The 18,692-nt window shown below is 48.0% G+C and overlaps 9 non-coding genes across 9 annotated transcripts; all 9 read left to right on the top strand.

The window, feature by feature from the left end:
* Positions 1-4,735: 4,735 nt before the first annotated feature.
* Positions 4,736-4,807, top strand: TRNAC-GCA (transfer RNA cysteine (anticodon GCA)). The gene has a single exon. It is a non-coding gene; the product is annotated as a tRNA-Cys (tRNA).
* A 78-nt stretch (positions 4,808-4,885) lies between these two features.
* On the top strand, positions 4,886-4,957 carry TRNAC-GCA (transfer RNA cysteine (anticodon GCA)). The gene has a single exon. It is a non-coding gene; the product is annotated as a tRNA-Cys (tRNA).
* Positions 4,958-5,035: 78 nt separating this feature from the next.
* Positions 5,036-5,107, top strand: TRNAC-GCA (transfer RNA cysteine (anticodon GCA)). The gene has a single exon. It is a non-coding gene; the product is annotated as a tRNA-Cys (tRNA).
* A 78-nt stretch (positions 5,108-5,185) lies between these two features.
* TRNAC-GCA (transfer RNA cysteine (anticodon GCA)) lies at positions 5,186-5,257 on the top strand. Its single transcript has one exon. It is a non-coding gene; the product is annotated as a tRNA-Cys (tRNA).
* Positions 5,258-8,857: 3,600 nt separating this feature from the next.
* TRNAC-GCA (transfer RNA cysteine (anticodon GCA)) lies at positions 8,858-8,929 on the top strand. Its single transcript has one exon. It is a non-coding gene; the product is annotated as a tRNA-Cys (tRNA).
* A 5,132-nt stretch (positions 8,930-14,061) lies between these two features.
* Positions 14,062-14,133, top strand: TRNAC-GCA (transfer RNA cysteine (anticodon GCA)). Its single transcript has one exon. It is a non-coding gene; the product is annotated as a tRNA-Cys (tRNA).
* Positions 14,134-14,459: 326 nt separating this feature from the next.
* Positions 14,460-14,531, top strand: TRNAC-GCA (transfer RNA cysteine (anticodon GCA)). Its single transcript has one exon. It is a non-coding gene; the product is annotated as a tRNA-Cys (tRNA).
* Positions 14,532-16,667: 2,136 nt separating this feature from the next.
* On the top strand, positions 16,668-16,739 carry TRNAC-GCA (transfer RNA cysteine (anticodon GCA)). The gene has a single exon. It is a non-coding gene; the product is annotated as a tRNA-Cys (tRNA).
* Positions 16,740-17,246: 507 nt separating this feature from the next.
* On the top strand, positions 17,247-17,318 carry TRNAC-GCA (transfer RNA cysteine (anticodon GCA)). Its single transcript has one exon. It is a non-coding gene; the product is annotated as a tRNA-Cys (tRNA).
* The last annotated feature ends 1,374 nt before the right edge of the window (positions 17,319-18,692 follow it).

The following is an 18,692-nucleotide window of genomic DNA, read 5'->3' as shown; positions in this document are numbered from 1 at the left end:
AGTGACCCTGAGCGATGCGACTGCCACAAAAAGGCTTCTGGACCTTAAGGAACTCCAAGTGAAGGGACGACGGTGCGTCATCGTTGACCCGCAGGATCAACAGGTGAAGCTAAGGCTTCACTGGCTGCTGCACGGCGTTGTCGACGAGGACGTCCGAACGGTATTCGCGGCTTTCGGCAAGGTGGAGGAGGTGAGCCGGGAGCAGTGGCGCGTCGAAGGCATGGCAACGAAGACCTCAACCACCAGGACCGTCATTCTCAAATTGAAAAGCGGCATGAAAGTGGAGGACCTGCCCCATCAGATCCGCGTCGGCGGCGAGTTGGCCTTGGTCGTCGTGCCCGGTCGACCGATGCAGTGCCTGCGCTGCCACGGCACGGGACACGTCCGCCGTGAGTGCAGAGCCCCCGCTGTTCTCTATGCAGACGTTTGGGCCACGTCGACGCTGACTGCGTAAGATCTTATGCCACCGTAACAGGCCCAGTAACTTGTGACGTTGCGGCAGAGCACGTCATGGACGTGGCCGAGGCGGAGGACGCTGCTAAAGGAACTCTAGACATGGTCCCGGCAGCGACAGCCAGTGGGACGACGAGTCTGGCCGTAGACAGCAAGGTGGCTGAGACTACCCTGAAGCCGAGTGGGACGGTACAGGTCGCAACCGCTATGGGCCAGTCTACGCGGAGCAGTAGTGAAGACCCACTCGACAACGGCGCGACGGCGATGCAGCAGGACGAGGCCGTCCACGATGGCGACCGGACTGCGACTCTTGGTGCCCCAGTTAAGCGACCCCACGACCAGACTAAGGACCGGAACGAGGGTGCGACCAGCACCAACGAAGGGCCGCCTACAAAGACACCTCTTGGGAGGCGCACGAGCTTGAAACCAAAGCCGAATATCCCACCTGAGAGAAAGCCTGCGGACAAAGTTCCGTCCACAAGCAACGCCGGGAAACCGGGAGATCCCGGAGGCGGCTAGCCGAGGGCTAGTCGTGAACGGTAAGCACCATGCTCCGGGCCTACTTTTCACTTTAGCTCAACATGGCTCAGATACCGTCCCTTAATATTGCCACCTTAAACGTGAGAGGGTTGGCGGCTAGTCGTAGGCAAAGTCAGGTCCTACGGTTGGTCACTGATCACGATGTCGACGTACTAGCCGTCCAGGAAACTAAGGTTGACGGGGAGGAGGAGACCGGGAGCATGGTGCGCCGTTTCACGACTAGGTATTTTGCGGTGGTAAGCCATGCGTTAGGCACGGCTGGGGGGTGCATTCTTTTTGTGAAGAAACTGCCTGGACTGCAGATTCAAAGTACCTTTTCTTGTCAGTCTGGAAGGATTGTTTTTTGCGATATTGTTTTGTGCGGTTTTCAGTTCCGCGTCATATGCGTATATGCACCCAATTTAGTAGAAGAGCGTGCCCGTTTCTTTTCGAACCTTTCGAAGTATGTTCGATGCGATAAGCGCGTTATGCTGTTAGGAGACTTCAATTGTATAATGAACGCTAGAGACAGAGCCAATAATGCCGGTGTGCGTGACAGAAGCAGTGAAGTCTTGTCAAAACTAATTAGTGAAAATGAACTCGATGACGTTTTTGAGTGTCTGGAAGGGGGGCGTGACGTGACTTTTACACGTTTTCAGGACAGTAGCCATGCGCGATTGGACCGAATCTACATTTCGCTGGATACAATTCCAAGATGCCACGGTTATTCTGTAGTGCCCGTATCGTTCTCAGATTACTGTCTCGTAATATGTAAGGTCGGTATAGGGAAACGCAAACATGCATTTAATTGGCATCTATGGAAACTCAATACCTTGTTATTAAATGATGAGTCTTTTGTAAAGGCAGTACGGGATGCCATTAATGAAATACGCGAAGATGCAGCTGAAACAATAGGTGAAAAGTGGGATTGTTTTAAACAAAAAGTTAAAATGAAAGCCTTAGAAAGGTCAAGCTGCCTCAAGTTTGAGAGGCAATATAAAGAAAAGGGGTTGCGAACGCTACTTCAGCACCTGATAACGCTCGAGTGCAGAGAGCCTGGTCTGTACAAAGACGATGTGCGGAGCGTCAAGGAAAAGCTTGAACAGTTCGACATAGAACGTTACCAAGGTGCCATCGTGCGAGCACGAGCAGATGTATTAGCGGCGGGGGAGACGCCCACAAAAAGGGCGCTTGGACTCGAGAAGGCGCACGGACGGCGAAACCATGTCGATAAGATTTTAATGAACGGGGTTGTTGTTGAGGACAACAAAAGCATAGGTCGCGCCTTCTTTCAGTAGTACCAGTCGCTCTTTGCATTTCAGGCCGCGAATGTAGAGAGTTTCAAAGCCGATTTTCTTCAGCGGATGCCGAGACTGGCAGATGACGCTAAAGAACGATTGGAAGGCAACATTACCGAGCACGAAGTTGAAAAGGCAATCGGCGATTTGAACTCGGGCAAGTGGCCTGGGCCTGATGGACTCTGTGCGGGGTTATATAAGGCTTTCAAAAGAGAACTGGCCCCATTGTTAGCAGATGTATTTAATGACGCGTACGAGAAGAAATTATTGCCCCCATCTTTTGGAAAAGCGCACACAATACTAATCCCTAAGAGTGATCAAACAGACAAACTCAGATTCGTGTCATCCTATAGACCTATATCACTAACAAACATTGATTACAAGATCTTTATGAAGATTTTAGCTGCGAGACTTCAAAGCGTCATCAAGGAAATTGTCGGAGACCACCAAACTTGCGGCATCAAGGGGCGGTCCATTTTTTCGAACATCCATCAGATGCGGTGCGTGCTCGAGTGCTGTGACGTCACCGATGGTGGCGTTGCAGTTGTTCAGCTCGATTTGGAAAAAGCGTTCGATTGTGTCGCTCACGTTATTTTGTTTGCCATCTTGGATCATGTTAATGTCGGTTCCATCATCAGTGAGGGCGTGGCCTTGGCGTACCAGAATTGCACAACAAGATTAATTGTCAATAAGTCTCTGGGGGCCCCTATTAACATCATGCGTTCAGTACGCCAAGGCTGTCCCCTCAGTCCGCTGTTATTTGCCATCTATATAGAAGCAATGTGTGTAGTAATTAACGGAAATGACAAAATACGTGGTTTCAGATTAGCAGCGACAGAGGTGAAGTTGCTCGCATACGCAGATGACATTGCAGTGTGTTGCACAGACAAACCAAGTGTAACGGAAACAGTATCGGTAGTGAAACATTTCTGTGATGTCACGGGTAGTAGAATAAATTGGGGCAAATCCCTAGGCCTGTGGCACGGGAAATGGGTGTCTGCACCGGACAACTTCGCGAACCTCAACTGGGTCAAAACGCCGACGAGGTATCTGGGTGTTCCTCTCAATAGCTACAATAGTAGCGATGAATATTGGAGGAGAAAGAAAAAATAAAAAAATGAAAGAAAAATGAAAGAAAAAGCGGATAGATGGAAGGGTGCGAAGCTGTCTATTTTTGCAAGGGCGACAGTCTGTAATATGTTTTTTGTCACCAAGTTATATTATGTCATGCAAGCGTTGTATTGCTCGAGAGCAAACGTGCAAAGGCTGCACAGAGTGTTTGCTGTTTTCATCTGGGGGTCAACATGGGAAAGGTGCAGCCGAACAAATTTGTTTAGAAGAGTGAAGGACGGGGATGTGGGTTTGGCTCATCTTTTTGTTAGACAACTGGTAAACCAATTCTGGTTTTTTCGCGATGTGCGCCATCCTTTTCTGCGCACCGTATGCCAGCTCAGGTTGAGCGGCGCTTTGCCGGCACATGTTGTTAGTACGGCAAGCGTTACCGGATCACTTCGTGGCTACTTTAAGGAAGGGGTCGAGAGCGTAAGATTTCTTTCTGTTCGATTTTCCATGGAATACCTTTGCGAAGTGAAAAGGAAAAGATTGTATAAAGATGTGTGCGACATTGTTTTCCCAGTGCCGTTATACAGAGCCATTTACAGTGGAGGGCCAGGACTTGATGTACTTAAACGGGTAAAACGCATGGAGGTGCCACCAGGGGTAAAAACCTTTTTTTTAAGCTTCACACCGGAACGCTCTCCGTGAAGACTTTCATGGAAGAGCGATGTTGTATCGTACCATGGGGAACGCATTGCTTGATCTGCAAAAAGCAGGAAACCATAGATCACGTTTTCTTGGAATGTTGGGAGGGCTTTTTTTTCTGGGACACCTTAAAGCGAACCCTGAAAAAAGAGTTACCGGTGGACCCCCAAGGGATAAGGTATCTGTCAATTAAGGATGATGACGGGGTTCCATATGATTTTATTATGTTGAACGCTCTCCACTGTATATGGCGGGCTCGTATGGCAGGGTACTATTGTGATCCTGACGCTAGGCCCGCTCGCGTTTATTTCAGAGAATGTATGTCGCGATTTATAGAAATACAGAAAATGCAGCAATGTGTTCCGGAATGGCTGTGGAGGCTACAACATCTTACAGCCATGAAGGAATTTTAAGTTGACAACGCCTGTCCAATAGAGCAAACGGCTTTGTTGTACGGTGTGACTCTTTTCTTTCCTTTCTTTTTGTTAGTATTGCAATTGTGATACTGTAATGTGTGTAACCTGCACGTTCTGAAAAAAACCGGTAATAAATAAAAAAAAATAGCTCAGCGGTAGAGCATTCGACTGCAGATCGAGAGGTCCCCGGTTCAAACCCGGGTGCCCCCTTTTCAGCTTTTATCTTGTTTTCTGCTCTTATTTTTATAGCAATTATGGGTGCGCACTTCTCGCTGAAAACTCCTATTCGGGGGTATAGCTCAGTGGTAGAGCATTCGACTGCAGATCGAGAGGTCCCCGGTCCAAACCCGGGTGCCCCCTTTTCAGCTTTTATCTTGTTTTCTGCTCTTATTTTTATAGCAATTATGGGTGCGCACTTCTCGCGGAAAACTCCTATTCGGGGGTATAGCTCAGTGGTAGAGCATTCGACTGCAGATCGAGAGGTCCCCGGTTCAAACCCGGGTGCCCCCTTTTCAGCTTTTATCTTGTTTTCTGCTCTTATTTTTATAGCAATTATGGGTGCGCACTTCTCGCGGAAAACTCCTATTCGGGGGTATAGCTCAGTGGTAGAGCATTCGACTGCAGATCGAGAGGTCCCCGGTTCAAACCCGGGTGCCCCCTTTTCAGCTTTTATCTTGTTTTCTGCTCTTATTTTTATAGCAATTATGGGTGCGCACTTCTCGCGGAAAACTCCTATTCGGGGGTATAGCTCAGTGGTAGAGCATTCGACTGCAGATCGAGAGGTCCCCGGTTCAAACCCGGGTGCCCCCTTTTCAGCTTTTATCTTGTTTTCTGCTCTTATTTTTATAGCAATTATGGGTGCGCACTTCTCGCTGAAAACTCCTATTCGGGGGTATAGCTCAGTCAATTGTGTATTGAACATCGAAGGTAGGTCTACGCGACGCGTAATTTACGACAAAAAGCAGCGATGTCATGGCGCAGGTCATACCCGAATTTGAATTAGAGGATATCGCTCAGTGTTTCGGGGCTGACCGACAAGTGATGTACACCCACTTCCAGGGAATAAGTCATGCACGATTAGACCGTATCTATCTATCATATCATTTAGTAGAAAAATGCCAGTGCTATGCAGTTACTGCCGTATCCTTTTCTGACCACTGCCTGGTAAAATGCAGGGTGGGCCGCAAAAAAGAACGAAAAGAATTCGTCTGGGAACTGTGGAAAAGGAATGCTGAGCTTCTACGGGATGATACATTTAACGAAACGGTAGTGAATGCTCTGAATTCTTTTGGAAAAAGACAGTTCTATGAAGTTGGGCGAGGAATCGGAGCTGTTGAAACAAACTTAAAATCAAGGCAATTGAAAGAAGTAGCGTACTATGAAGAGAAGGCAAGGGAAAGGGATTTAAAAACATTACTGGAAAAAATTTGTGACGCTCGAATGCATGCAACCCGGCGCTTATCATGAAGATATGCGTGCTATTAAGGAAAAGCTCGAGGTTTTCGATGAAGAGCGTTATCGAGGCGCGCTCGTGCGTGCGAAAGCAGAAAGACTAGCATGCGGGGAAATGCCTTCGAAAAGATCACTGGGATTAGAAAAAAAGCACTCGAGACGCAAACAGATTGAGGCCATCGAATATAACGGGGTGGTAGTAACTGATATGAAGAATATAGGGCACGCCTTCTTTGAACATTTCCAAAAGCTTTTCGCATTCAGGCACGTCAACATGCAAAGTTTCAAGCACTTATTTTTGCAGCGAATTCCACAGCTGTCGAGTGACGTTAAAGAAACGTTGGAAGGACGGATAACTGAACAGGAAGTGATAAAAGCCATCGAAGACCTGAACCCTGGCAAATCACCAGGTCCAGACGGTCTTTGTGCCGCTTGGTACAAATCGTTCAAAAGCCACGTAGCTCCTATCTTGACCGCAGTTTTCAATGAAGCATACGAAATGAAAATATTTCCACCATCCTTCGGCCAGTCCCATACAGTACTAATACCTAAAACAGAAGAGACCGAGAAGCTCAAGCAACTTTCCTCCTATAGACCCATAGCGCTTACTAACTGTGACTACAAAATACTGATGAAGGTGCTGGCACGGTGTATGCAGTCAGTCATTAAGGAAGTAGTCGGCCCACACCATACGTGTGGCATTCGCGGAAGAACCATCTTCACTAACATTCATAAGTTGAAGTGTGTGCTGGAGTGTTGTAATGCCATGTGTGATGCAGTTGCGATCCTCCAGCTTGACTTGGAGAAATCGTTTGATTGCGTTTTTCACGAGATATTGCTCACCATCCTTGAACATGTTAATTTTGGCCACATAATCACTAAGGGGGTGACCATGGCGTACCGGAGTTGCTATACGAGACTTATAATTAATCAAATGCTGGGGGCCCCCATTAACGTGAAGCGCTCCGTTCGCCAGGGTTGTCCACTCAGCCCACTCCTGTTTTGTGTTTACATAGAAACGCTATGTCAGGCCATCATGGAAAATGAATACATTAAGGGATTTTGCCTCCAAGCAGTAATAATAATAATATTTGGGGTTTTACGTGCCAAAACCACTTTCTGATTATGAGGCACGCCGTAGCGGAGGACTCCGGAAATTTCGACCACCTGGGGTTCTTTAACGTGCACCTAAATCTAAGCACACGGGTGTTTTCGCATTTCGCCCCCATCGAAATGCGGCCGCCGTGGCCGGGATGCGATCCCGCGACCTCGTGCTCAGCAGCCCAACACCATAGCCACTGAGCCACCACGGCGGGTGCCTCCAAGCAGCAGAGGTGAAGTTATTGGCATATGCTGACGATGTGGCTCTATGTTGTAAAGATACGCAAAGTGTATTGAACGCTGTGAGTATCGTCAGACAGTTTGGATATGCCACCAATAGCTTCAACTGGCAGAAATGTTTGGGGTTTTGGCACGGGGGATGGGCGTCCACACCAGACCACTTTTCGAACGTCACCTGGGTCACCACGCCAGTTAAGTACCTTGGCGCACCCCTTGATGCCTACAAGGACAGTAGCGAGTACTGGAAGGAGCGTACAAAAGAAATAACAGAAAAAGCCGACCGATGGAACGCCGGTCACCTGTCAATATTCGCAAGAGCAACAGCGTGCAACATGTTTCTCGTGACAAAGACCTGGTACGTAATGCAGGTCCTACAGTGCTCTCGGATGAATTTGCAGAAACTGCACCGCGTGTTCGCTGTTCTCGTGTGGGCATCGAGCTGGGAGCGAAGTAGCCGAGATAATCTCTTCCGGCGCGTGAAGGATGGTGGTCTGGGGTTGGCGCACCTCTTCTTGCGTCAACTAGTAAACAGGTTCTTCTTTTTTCGAGACACAAATGACCCATTTCTACGCACCGTTATCCAAATGAGGTTGTCAAGATCACTTCCCGAATTCGTTGTAGGCAACGAAACAATGCCAGGACCAGTTCGTGGTTTCTTTAGGGAAATAATTTAGAGTGTTTCCTTTTTGCGTGTTCGTTTTTCTAGTGCATATTTGTGGAGTGTAAAACGGAAAAAGTTATATCGTGATTGATGTGACAGTGTTTTGCTGGTACCCATGTACAGAGCCCCGTACAGTGGAGGCCCAGGCCTAGATGTATTGAAAAGGGTGAAGAAGATACCAGTTCAACCAGCCACTAAATCGTTCTTCTTTAAATTACACACCGGTACTCTACCTGTTAAAATCTTTCTCGAACAACGTGGGTTCTACATGCCATGGGGAACCCACTGCCTTATATCTAAAAAAACAGAAAGCATAGATCATGTCTTCATCCACTGTTGGGAAGGGGTCTTTTTCTGGGACGTGTTACAAAGGGCTCTAAAAAAGGAGCTACCTATAGATCCCCACGGAATCAGGTTTCTGCCAGTATATGGCGACGAAGGTTTCCCGTACGACCTGATCATGCTTACGGGCCTCCACTGTTTATGGCGCGCAAGAATGGCGGGTTACCATTGTGACCCGGATGCCCGACCGGTGCGTCTATACTTTTGTGAATGCATGCAACGGTATGTCGAAGTGCAGAAGTTGCAACAGCCTGTTCCTGAGTGGCTGTCGAGGGTTGAACCCCTGACAGCACTAAAGGAATTTTAATCCGACAACGCCGTGCCACAGTAGCGGACGGCAACGAATGTAAATATTACTGTTCTTTGTTCCGTTTGTGTATTCATTCCTTTTTGCTTTTTTGGTCTTTGTTTATATCATTTAGGAATTTGAGTTGTGATATGTCGAGGACTGGCAATAAAGAAAAAAAAGGGGTATAGCTCAGTGGTAGAGCATTCGACTGCAGATCGGTAGGACCCCGTTTCAAACCCGGGTGCACCCTTTTCAGCTTTTATCTTTTCTGCTCTTATTTTTATAGCAATTATGGGTGCGCACTTTTCGCTGAAAACTCCTATTCGGGGGTATAGCTCAGTGGTAGAGCATTCGACTGCAGATCGAGAGGTCCCCGGTTCAAACCCGGGTGCCCCCTTTTCAGTTTTGATCTTCTTTTTTGCTCTTATTTTATAGCAATTATGGGTGTGCACTTCTCGCGGAACACTCCTATTCGGGGGTATAGCTCATTCCACTTCCGGGAGGCGAGGAGAACGGACGTGCTATCATGTGCTCCGAAGGAGCGGTATCAGCGGCCATCTTGGCTGCGGAAACAGGAATGTTGATGAAGACAACCAGGATAACCAAGTGATGCTGCCCCAACTGCCGAAAGGTCGGATTGTTTTTAATACTGTTTTTTTGCATGGCGATATCCGTGCTCGGCCGTACAGACTTGAGGCCTACCGTGACGCCCTGGCCAGCTTGAAAGTGCTCTCCGAGGTTGTCGCCTTGGGAGCTTTCCAAATGAGCCACGTGTGGGCCGTAACAATGAAGAGCTCGGAAGCCGTCAACAAACTGCTAACAGCTGCAACAGTTACTGTCAAGGGCAGGCGATGCCTGGTGGTCGATCCCAACAACCAAGACCTACGTCTTAATATGCACTGGGTCCTCCATAACGTCAGCGATGAAGATGTACGCGAGGCATTAGCGCCGTACGGCGAAGTTACGGAAGTTTCACGAGAGCGCTGGCGCGCTCAGGGAGTGACAGACAAGGGCTCCACTACGCGTCTGGTGAATGTCAAGTTTAAGCCTGGTGTGAAAAGTGGTGATATCCCGCACCAGTTGCGTGTCGCCGGAGAGCCTGCTTTATTAGTGGTGCCTGGAAGGCCACCGCTTTGTTTGCGCTGCCAGGGAAAAGGCCACGTTCGCAGAGAGTGCCGGGTGCCACGATGCTCCCGCTGCAAACGTTTCGGTCATGACGAAAGTCAGTGTGCGCCTACATACGCGAAGGTCACAGGGCCCGTAAAGAGTACTGACTCTTCTGAGCTCGTCATGGACGAGGCAGAAGCTGAGGAAGCGGCGGCAGTAGAAAGCGCGAAGTTGGAGCCACAACCAACACCCCCGGCCACGGTGCCCGCCCCCTTGCAGGGGGTCGTTACTTCGTTGTCTAGCGAGCAGCAGCCACCGCAAGAAAGGCAGACTGACCTGTCAAAGGACGCGCTGCACCGGTCGAAAGACGCTAAGGAAGGCTCAGCAGCAACGACGGATCCCAACGCGCCGAGCGCGATGGAGACCGACGTGACTACATCGTCGAATAAGCGGGCGCACATCGAGACGGTGAAAGTCGACGACCCGGGCCTGAATGCCGAGGAGCCGCCTGCGAAAGCGGCACCGGTACGACGCTCACCATTCAGGCCGAAGCCCATCGTTCCCCTGGATAAACGCGAGGCGGAGAAGGCGCCGAAGTAGGCGCTGGGGTCCGCACTTCACGGGTGCCTGTGCAACATGTCGCGTAAGACTTTTAAGCGCACGGACGGCAATGAATTGTCGCGCCGGCAACCGTCCGTCGAAGAAGGTGCAGATGTGCCAGACATAACACTGCAAGGAATGGCCGACTGCAATGAAACGAATGCTGTGCGGTCATGTACAGAGGTGAGCGCTGTGCGACCCATTTGCTCCTCACATAATATGCACGGTGAAACTGAAAAGCCAATGCGAATAGCCACACTGAATGTCAGGGGCTTAGCGGCCCGGAGAAGGCAGTACCAAGTGAGCCGCCTGTTTTTGGAAAATGACTTAGATCTAGTCGCAGTGCAAGAAACTAAAATCGAAAGTGAGGATCAGACGGCCCGCATGGTGGAAACCTTTCGAACGAGCGACAATGTTTGTATTTGTCATGCTGTGGGCACATCTGGTGGTTGCACGATATTCATTCGTAATAACATAGGCATCTCGGATGTGAGCATTGCTGTCTCGGAAGCAGGACGCTTGCTTATTATAGACTTTTTATTTTCTGGTCAGCCCTGGCGAGTGATCTGTGTTTATGCACCGAATAGCGAGACTGAGGGCGTAGCCTTCTTCGAAAAAATCGAGTGTTATCTGCAGTGTTCGAAACGTATTGTTATGCTTGGTGATTTCAATTGTGTGCTGATGGCAGAGGACAGAGCTAAAGTTGTACTTTGCCGCGACAAAAGTGCAAAGGTACTAGATGCACTAATCCACGAGAATGATTTGGAGGACCTGGGTTGGCTGCTTTCAAATGGAAATCGACCCGTGTTCACGCACTTCCAGCGTGGAAGCAATGCGCGGCTCGATAGAGTGTACGCCACGGTTGACTTTGTGATCATGTGCACTAAGTATGAAGTAAAGCATGTCTCTTTTAGTGATCATAGTCTTGTAATGGTCACAGTTGGGGGCAAGAAAAAGAAAGCGCAATTCAATTGGCAGTTATGGAAGTTTAATGTTAAACTACTGGGTGACGAGATATTTAACGAAAAAGTAAAGAAAAAAAATAGAAAGCATGGCCGGCATTGCCGCAATGTCACGTGCGGCTGAATGGGACCAATTCAAGAACGAAGTCAAACTGATAGCTATCGAGAGGGGAACACTGCTCCGTCATAAAGAAAGAAAAAAAAACCGAGGAATTGCAATGCCAGCTTGATTTTATCGAGCATGGAAGCCTCCAATCCCGGAATATACGGTAAAGACATCCGTGAAGTTAAGGGCGAGCTCGAGGCTATGGACGTCGAAAAGTATCGATCAGCAGTAATAAGGGCGCGAGGCGAGAAGATTTGGATGGGGGAAACTCCTAATAAGCGCGCATTGTGTGACGAAAGGAGATACGCAACACAAAATGAAATCAGAGAAATTACGTATCAGAACACTATTACCAGCGACATTAAAGAAATTGAACGTGCATTTGTCGAGCACTATGAGAACTTAATAGGTGTAAAAAGAAGTGGGAGCATTCCGCTGGCACAGGATACCCTTGATTTAATGCCACGGTTAGATGGTGAAACTCGAGCCCTTTTGGAGAAACCCATTAGCGTAGACGAAATAAAACAAGCGATAACTGAACTAACGCTGAGAAAGACACCTGGGCCAGACGGTTTCGGTGCCGCATTCTACAAAGCTTATGCCGATGAACTGGCGCCCATTTTACACGCAGTCATCACGGAGGCGTACGAAACGAAAGAAATGCCGCTCTCTTTCCGTGCTGCTCACGTGGTGCTGATTCCTAAAACTGACGACCATGCTACGCTGCTATCTGTGGGTGCGTACCGTCCGATAACGCTCACGAACACAGACTACAAAGTTTATACGAAAGTGCTGGCAAAACGACTGCAGACCGTCATCAAATTTCTAGTCGGACCACACCAAACATGTGGCATAAAAGGTCGCTCTATCTCTACAAATGTGCATGTAGCCCGTAGTATTCTTGAGTGCTATGACATGTTTGGCGGGCGGGTCGCTATGTTGCAGCTGGACTTAGCAAAGGCATTTGATCGTGTGTCGCATGAAGCTCTTTTTTGTTTCCTTGAACACGTTAACATAAGCACAGTTGTACTGGATGGCTTAAAAATGATATACAATGACTGCATGGTAAACATAGTGCTGAATAAGACACTAACTGAGAACATTAAGCTCAGATCACCAGTGAGGCAAGGTTGTTCATTGTCACCGCTGATCTTTGCAGTTTATTTAGAGCCTTTCTGTTTATCTCTAATAAGAAATGAAAAAATCAATGGTTGTAAGCTTGAATCGTCCCATGTTAAAGTGCTTGCATATGCTGATGACGTCGCAATCTTTTGTACAGATCACCAAAGTGTACTAGAGGCGATAAGCGATGCTAAAAGATATTGCAGGCAAACCGGATGCGAGATGAATTGGGACAAGAGCATCTTTTTTTGGCATGGAAGCCGGGACATCACACCGTCTGTCTTTGCAAATTTACAATGGACCGTGTCTCCTTCGAAATATTTGGGGGTGCCGCTTGAGCACTACGAGAGTACCGCGCAATACTGGAAGGATGAGACGTCGCGTGTAAAAGAGAAAACCGGAGGATGGAAAGGTCATGATTTATCAATGTTTGCAAAGGCAACTGTTTGCAATTTATTTTTAATTGCCAAAGTGTGGTATGTCCTCCAATTTTTGTCGATGACCCGTGTGAATCTACAGAAAATACACAGAGTATTTGCTGTTTTTATCTGGGGTTCCACTTGGGAAAGGGTCAGCCGAACCAACTTGTTTCGTCCTGTTCGAGATGGTGGTCTTGGATTGTCGCATTTGTTCTTACGACAGATTGTTTCTTGTTTTGTCTTCTTACGAGATCAAAGTGATTCATACTTGCGTACGATGATCCAGGTCCGCCTGAAAAGCGTTTTGCCTGAATTTATTGTGTCTAGTGCACAGCCTGTAAACTATCGGCTTAAAGGCTACTTGCGAGAGGTAGTCGATTCCCTTCGAATACTAAAAGCTCGGTTTTCCCTTCAGTACCTGAGCAAAGTAACAAGAAAGAAACTTTACAAGGATTTAGTTGAAGTTATGATGCCAGTGCCATTGTACCGAATGAAATACTATGGAGGCCCAGGACAAGATGTTTTAAGAAGAGTTAAAAGGATGCCAGTGAGAGCAAGCGTAAAGTCGTTCTTCTTTAAATTGCATACATCTACCTTTCCGGTCAAAACATGGATAGCTGACAAAGGAATATTTGTACCATGGACGACAAACTGTGCGCTATGTAACAAGCCGGAGACCATTTAGCACGCCTTCATTGAGTGCTGGGATGCGATTTTTTATTGGGACGTCTTGCAAAGAACTCTTAAAAAGGAACTGCCGATAACAGCACAGGGTATACGTTTCCTGCCTGTAGACAGCCATCAGGGCTTCCCGTACGACATGATACTGCTCCTGGGCCTCCATAGTCTTTGGAAGACACGGATGGCGGTAACGCACGCTGATGTGAATGTGCGCTGAGCACGAGAAAATTTTGTTGAGAGCATTATTTTCATACGTGAGATATATCGTGTACAGGCAGATCCGCCTGACTGGTTGGGTATTCTTGATGAATTGGTGAATTTCAAGAAATTTTAGCTTGTCACGTTGGTCCAACAAGGCCAACATGTTTTTATGTATGTATGTCATTTTGTGAATAAAAAAAGTATAGCTCAGTGGTAGAACATTATATTGCAGCTCTGGAGGCCCCGGGTGCCCCACTTACAGCTTTTTTTCTGTTCTCCACTTATTTTATAGCAATTATTGGCGGGCACTTCTCGTTGGGCGCTCCTATTCGGGGGTATAGCTCAGTGGTAGAGCATTCGACTGCAGATCGAGAGGTCCCCGGTTCAAACCCGGGTGCCCCCTTTTCAGCTTTTATCTTGTTTTCTGCTCACCCGCCGTGGTTGCTCAGTGGCTATGGTGTTGGGCTGCTGAGCACGAGGTCGCGGGATCGAATCCCGGCCACGGCGGCCGCATTTCGATGGGGGCGAAATGCGAAAACACCCGTGTGCTTAGATTTAGGTGCACGTTAAATAACCCCAGGTGGTCAAAATTTCCGGAGTCCTCCACTACGGCGTGCCTCATAATCAGAAAGTGGTTTTGGCACGTAAAACCCCAAATATTATTATTGTTTTCTGCTCTTATTTTTATTACAATTATGCGTGCGCACTTCTCGCTGAAAACTCCTATTCGGGGGTATAGCTCAGTGGTAGAGCATTCGACTGCAGATCGAGAGGTCCCCGGATCAAACCCGGGTGCCCCCTTTTCAGCTTTTATCTTGTTTTCTGCTCTTATTTTTATAGCAATTAGGGGTGCGCACTTCTCGCTGAACACTCCTATTCGGGGGCTGAGGATTCTACTTCCGGCTACCGTACGGTACGGTCGCAGAATGTCTTGCTCCGTTGGGGCGGTTGAAGCGGCCCAGCAGGGCCGTGGAATCAGATTTACAGAGTCGACTACACAGGAATACCAGCTTGTTTTGCCTCATGTGCCATCAGGTATGACGGTTTCTAAGATAGTGCTTTTGCGAGGAGACTTAAAAGCAAGACCGTATCGCGTAGAACATTTTCACGATGCGCTTGCCAGAGTACAGCTTATGCCGGAAGTGCTGGCCCTTGGGGCCTATCAAATGAATCATGTGTGGGCGATGACCTTTAAGGACGAAGACGCAAAGAGAAGGATACTTTCACTCGAGGCGTTCAGCGTCAAGGAGCACCGGTGCGTAGTTATTGACCAGTGCAAACAGGATGTGCGGATGAAGCTTCACTGGCTCCTGCACACCACGCCCGACGACGAAGTTCGAACGACTTTGGCACTTTTTGGCAAAGTTACTGAAATTTCGAAAGTGGTGTTTCTCAGGATGTTACGAGAAGGGCTCTCACAGACGTTTGGTGTCCTTGCGGCTGAAGTCCGGCTTGACGGTCGAAGACCTGCTGCACCAGTTGCGCATAGGCGAAGACAACGCACTTGTATTCGTATCTGGTAGAGCGCCGCTCTGCCTCCGGTGCCACGGCACCGGTCACATACGGCGCGAGTGCGGGGTACCGCGCTGGGGTGCCTGCCGTCGCTATGGCCACGAGGAGAGCCAGTGTGTACGCAGCTATGCCAATGTAACTGGAACAGGTGGAAGCGACATTGTGCAAGAGCACCTTATGGACCAGGCCGACGCCGAAGAAGCTTCTGTGGGAAGTGGGCATCAGGCGAGCAGGCACGAGAACCCAAGGTCTTTGTATGTCTTGTACCAACGTGCAGAAGTTGCACAGAGTCTTTGCAGTGTTCCTGTGGCGTTCAGCATGGGAAAGATGCAGCAGAACTAATTTATTTCGATCAGTCCGTAGCGTCGGACTAAGTTTATGTCATTTATTTGTCAAACAAATTGTGTCAAGATATATTTTTTTTGCGCGACCAAAATAACGGATTTCTGCGAACAATTTTACAATTACGAATGAGTGATGTAATTCCTGAATATGTTGTATGAAATGTCACAAAAAAGTAAGTGTTCGCGGCTTTCCTCGTGAGGTCGTTATGTCTTTTCGAATGCTAAAAGTGAGATTCTCAATGGAGTACCTAAGTAATGTACCTAAAAAGCGTTTATACAAGGATCTGATTGATATTATGTTGCCAGTGCCCATATATCGTGCCATGTATTGTGTAGGCTCGGAAGGAGACGTGTTGAAACGTTTTAAAAGAACGACAGTACGCTCCTCAGCTAAGACGTTCTTCTTTCAGCTCCTTACGAATACCTTGCCAGTTATACCATGGTTGCAAGAGAGAGGACTGTTCGTACCGGTCAGTTAATTGTCTCATTTGTTCAAAGCCTGAGACAATCGAACACATTTTCTTAGAACTGCAGGGATGCAATATTCCACAGGGATGTCTTGCAGAGAACGCTGAAAAAAGAGCTCCCTATATGAACCTACGGTATCCGCTTTCTCCCAGTTCAAAAAGAAAACGACGTGCCCTATGACATGATCATGACGCTGAGCCTACACAGCATATGGAAAACACGAATGGGCGTACGAAACGCTGATGTGGATGCCAAACCAGCCAGAGAATATTTTATTTAAAGTGTTTCTCAAGTAAGAGTCGTGTATAAATCTCAGGCTGAACCACCAGACTGGTTACCTGTACTGGATACACTGATCACCTTAAAGCGCTTTTAACACGTGGATTTCGAGAAGTATATGTAATGGCTATGTAACACTTTGTTTTGTTCTTACCTTAGTATGGTGAATGTACTGCACCTGTGATAATCCGGCAATAAAGAAAAAAAAACTATAGCAGAGTGGTAGAGCATTCGACTACAGATCGAGAGGTCCCCGGTACAGCTTTTATCTTGTTTTCTGCTCTTATTTTTATAGCAATTATGGGTGAGCACTTCTCGCTGAGCCCTCCTATTCGGGGGTATGGCTCAGTGGTAGAGCATTCGACTGCAGATCGAGAGGTCCCCGGTTCAAACCCGGGTGCCCCCTTTTCAGATTTTATCTTATTTTCTGCTCTTACTTTGTAGCAATTATGGGTGTGCACTTCTCGGTGGACACTCCTATTGGGGTGTATAGCTCAGTGGAACAGCGGCAACCAATCGGGCGCTTCTTTCTGGGCTTTGTACACTTCACGCATGTAGCCGACACTTTCAATAAAGTTTTCTCGCACAGAATGGGCATTCACATCAGCATGACATACCGAAATTCTTGTGGACCATATACTATGGAGGCTCAGCAGCATAATAAGGTCATATGCAATATAGTTATTGCCTGTGACTAAGTATCTGATACCACGTGGGGTTATTGGTAATGCTTTCGTTAACGTTCGTTGTAAGATGTCCCTATGAAAAGAGGGATCCCAACAATCAATGAAGACGTGAAGTTGGCTAAATTCAAGCGATTTTAATTTCAGAGAGTCAGCATAAGCTAAGCTGATCCGCTTTTTCACAATGTATTCGCATGGTATTTCTGTAACGAGGAAATAAAGAAAAAAAAGGGTGTATAGCTCAGTGGTAGAGCATTCGACTGCAGATCGGGAGGTCCCCGGTTCAAACCCGGGTGCCCCCTTTACAGCTTTTATCTTGTTTTCTGCTCTTATTTTTATAGCAATTATGGGTGTGCACTTCTCGCTGAACACTTCTATTCGGGGGTATAGCTCAGTGGGGATTCTGCTTGCGGCAGCCGAGCTGTACGACGTGTAGATTATGGGCTCCAAAGGACCGGCTGTTGCGGCCACCGGCCGCGGTAACAGGCTTATCGACGATAACGAGGAAGCGAGCTACCAGTTTATTTTGCCACCACTGCCCAAGGGATCTGTCGTGAAAAACACCGCGTTTTTGCATGGCGACGTGTGTCGCATCGGCGCCGCCGCTATCAGTGCGTGATCGACGAAAGACAGGAGACTAGTCCAAAACGCCAGCAAGGGGAAAGAGCCCAGTCTTTATTTCCACAGCCGTTTAAGTAGAACCAGCGTGACGTCAGTGACACGTGGTTCCATACATGCGTCAGGCGCAATGACTCGGCGCGCCCTGCGGGAGCGTGCTTTCAGCCTAAGAGAAATACATTCCAGCAGATCCCCCCTTTTGCAAAATGAAAGTGATTTTCGCACATGACATTTAGCACACCCGCACATGAACAAAAAGGAAGTATCCTCAGTGGTAATCTACCACGAACAAAATCTTATTCATCAATTACGTATCGAACTGGTCGCTTAACCACTCTACCAGACTTGGTCACAGTCACTGAAGCAGAAGGTACGAAAGTTGAAGTCATAGCCCCCGATGCTAAAGGTAACGAATCTGTTAAGGTAGCGGATGACTCCCTGTTCGTAAAAACCAATTCGGATGAATCACTTTCGTTTGGAAACTCGTAGCTGCCTTCTGCCTTCCTCTGTTCTGGCAAGTGGTTGAGCATTCGTCGGTTACGCCGCAGCGTACTCCCATCCTGGGTGCGTATTATGTAGGACCGCGGTGTAGCGGCTGTGGCTAGCACCGTTGCTCTGGTCTTCATGTCCGTTACCCAAACGGAATCACCAGCTTTTAGTTTGTTCAATTCTCGGGTTCTGTGGCGCCTGTTGTAGTATACCGTGCTTGTAGCTTCTTGTTGGCACTGTCTTTGGCCGCAAGATTACGCAGCGGTGGCTGCACTGGACCACGCAGCTGCGGCGCCATTGGAACTCTTGTCCTAAGACGCCGGCCCATGAAGATTTCAGCCGGACTAGGGCCAAGAATGCCTGGGGTTGCCCTGTAGGCAAGCAGAGCCAGGTACGGGTCCTTAGATTTAAGGAGCAGGCGCTTAATTGTTTGCACCATACGTTCAATTTCCCCATTAGCCTGAGGGTACTTAGGGCTAGTAGTGACGTGACCAAAGCCATAATCGTGTGCAAACTTATCAAACTCTGTACAAGAAAATTGTAGTCCATTGTCTGTCACTACGGTCTCC

This window comes from Dermacentor variabilis, chromosome 1 (genome assembly GCF_050947875.1).
Source record: "Dermacentor variabilis isolate Ectoservices chromosome 1, ASM5094787v1, whole genome shotgun sequence".
Classification (NCBI taxonomy): Eukaryota; Metazoa; Arthropoda; class Arachnida; order Ixodida; family Ixodidae; genus Dermacentor; species Dermacentor variabilis.
This window is presented reverse-complemented; position numbering and strand designations above follow the sequence as displayed.